The sequence below is a fragment of the Silene latifolia genome, chromosome 2 (assembly GCF_048544455.1).
Source record: "Silene latifolia isolate original U9 population chromosome 2, ASM4854445v1, whole genome shotgun sequence".
Classification (NCBI taxonomy): domain Eukaryota; kingdom Viridiplantae; phylum Streptophyta; class Magnoliopsida; order Caryophyllales; family Caryophyllaceae; genus Silene; species Silene latifolia.
In genome coordinates, this window is record NC_133527.1 from 103,856,768 (window position 1) to 103,859,743 (window position 2,976).

Sequence of the window (2,976 nt, forward strand, 5' to 3'; positions counted from 1 at the left end):
TTTAAGCATGAATTCAGTAGTCTATTTCGTTAATCTTGTTGTTGATTTTACCAATATCATGAGTAGCTAAATACCTCGTGCTAGGATGTAGGGAATCTGTAGATTAGGCGGCAGTAGAATAGTACGACCTGAGTCGCATGCCGGTCGATCGACCGCACACCCTGGTCGTTTGACTGGCCACGTGAGGTTTTGTTTCGTTTTAATTGTTCTAAATTCTATATTTGACGAATCGAGAGCACGCGACTAGTTGAATGCTTAGTATTTGACTGACCAATTAGATCGAAAGATAGGGAAGGTTGTTAGACTACCAATTAAAATGACTAAACTATGCTAAGATCGAAAGATAGGTAAAGTTTAGGTTATTAGTCACTTTTCAGGACGAGAGTCAGTACTAGTGATATTAGGGACCCGTAGCGAGATCGAAAGCCGCTACTTGTTGAGAGTGGACCGAGAGGACCTCTTGTTTTCCCGCCTCATGTGTTTATTTCAGACCTACTTAGTATGCTGCTGCCGAAACTACAGTGAACCGACCATCTTAGTACCCTTTTTATATTTGATTTTATACATTTCTTTAGTTTACTGCTCATTAGTTATAGACCTATTCAATCAAACCCCCACATCATTGTTACCTCGGACCGAAATTAGACAACTAATAATTACATCTGCCTCTCTGTGGTTCGACCCTGCTACCGCTATCTATAGTTGTAGTTAGGAATTATAAATTTTATTTTTGACACCTCACGACGGGTATCAATCACATCATTTATTCATCATGTTTTGCTTTGTTGGTATGATTGACAACCTTATTAGCATGCTAAACTTGATCATGAGTGAGTAGTCCTTTAGCTAGGGTTAATGGGGAATTATGGGAAACAAACATGGGAATTAATCTATGCTTAATCTAATATGTTTTCATAATTAATTGCTTGCTTGTTGTGATTTCAACCTATGCACATGTTATGTTTGATGAAATGCGAGCCTATGAGTCCTTGCATTTTTTACCCATCTCTTATCTTTTTAATGAGGCTTGTAAGACATAAACCAGCTCGAGCCTCATTAGACCATGCATAGAGTTGAATAGGAAGAGACTAAGTTGACTTGTAGGTGTTGTAAAGTCTTGATCGACTCGGCTGCGGGACCTAAATCTTCCTAGGAATTGTAAGATATACACTAACTCGATTCCATCACAACAATAAGTGCTTGCATCTATTTGAGAACATGTTTGTATGAACTATTTCCATGATTCCCTTATGAACCCATGACACCCTAGTGCCTTTAATCAATTGTTTACAAACCCCTTTATTTTCTTACTTTGTTTTCATTCATCTTGTTGATTTCTTTAGGTTACATCTCATCTCAACCCATAATTTGTGACACCCTACGACATACACTACTTGCAATTGAAATCCTAAATCAATACCCGTCCCTTGGGATCCGACCTTTACTTACCACTCCACTAAAGAGTAGTTTGTAAAGTTAGAAATATAGTTTTGGTTGGTAGCTTTTGACGACGAGTTTATAGCCGAGCCAAAAATGGCGCGGTTGCCGGGGACGGTGTTCAATTGATTTGATTTTCGTTAATTGATTTTCGTTAATTGTTTTCTAGTTGTTTGATATTTTGCATGACTAGGAGATCACAAGGTAATTTGTTACCTATTGATTTCGAGATTGAAAGGACCTTAACCAACAATAGAAGAGTTGCTAGAGTTACTTCAAGAGTTGTAGGCATTGGAGAGACTGTGGACATTCAACCAAATAACATTGAGTTTGTCAATCCTTTTGCAAGAGAAGGAGAGGATAACCCAATTCCAAACCCACCACAAAATCAACCTACAATGCCTAAATTTTCATCACATTCCGTACCAACCGAGGAGAACCTACCAAACAGTACTCCTACACCACCACATTTAACCGATAATTTTATTGCCAAATCCGCATTCATACAATTAGTTGAGTGAAGTCAATTTGGAGGGATGCCTGGTGAAGATCCTCACTTACATATGGAGACTTTTTGTGATTATTGTGATGCAATTTCTCAAACCGGAGTTACTCAAGACCAAATCCGATGGGTATTGTTTCCTTTTTCCTTGATCGGTACCGCAAAGAAATGGTTGAAGAGCCTAGACAAGGCTACCCTTGGTATTGATTAATGGAAGAAGTTAGCACTTGCCTTCTACAAGAAGTTCTATCCTCCAGAGAAGACAAATATGCTGAGAGCCCAAATCACCGAGTTCAAGCAAAGGGATGAGGAATCATTATATGAAGCACAAGAGAGATTTAAGGACACTTGTCGTTCTTGTCCACACCATGGACTTAGTGAGTGGTTCCTTGTGCAACAATTTTGGAACGGCCTATATGAAGACTCATGCAATGTTCTTAATATGGGATCCAATGGGATGTTTACTGAAGTTGATGACAATCAAACATGGGCCAAAATTGAAGAAATGGCGGTTCATAATTCCTAATATAGTAGGCCTCGAAAGGCCACAAGAGGACGAAAGCATGAGGTAGATTCCATCACTCAATTGGATGCTCAACTAAGTGCTCATATCGACACCATCAATTTGAAGTTTGATAAGGCCATGGCTAAGCTTGATGAAGCTTCCAAATCACCCAAACAACATGTTAATGCTATGATGGCATCATCCTCAATCCCAAATGGAGTATGTGAAAGTTGTGGAACCTTGGGACATGATCAAAACGAATGTAGGGGAATAAATGAACAAGTAAATGTTTTCCAATCATACAAGAGTAGTACCCCTTATTCCAACTACTATAATGAGAACACCAAATTCCATCCAAATCTTTCATATAAGAGCCAAAATGTTCAAAACCCTCAACCCACATACACTCCACCTCCAATGAGAAACCAAGCTCAAAGACCCTTTTTAAACCAAAGCCAAGGTTATCAAAATCAACCTTCCTACAACCAATCAAATGACCAAAGCTTTGATGTTCAAAAAGCGGTCCTCCAAA

General features: G+C 38.9%; 1 non-coding gene across 1 annotated transcript; it reads right to left on the reverse strand.

The window, feature by feature from the left end:
* Positions 1–2,207: 2,207 nt before the first annotated feature.
* LOC141645162 (small nucleolar RNA R71) lies at positions 2,208–2,314 on the reverse strand. The gene has a single exon (XR_012544748.1). It is a non-coding gene; the product is annotated as a small nucleolar RNA R71 (small nucleolar RNA).
* Between the last annotated feature and the right edge of the window lie 662 nt (positions 2,315–2,976).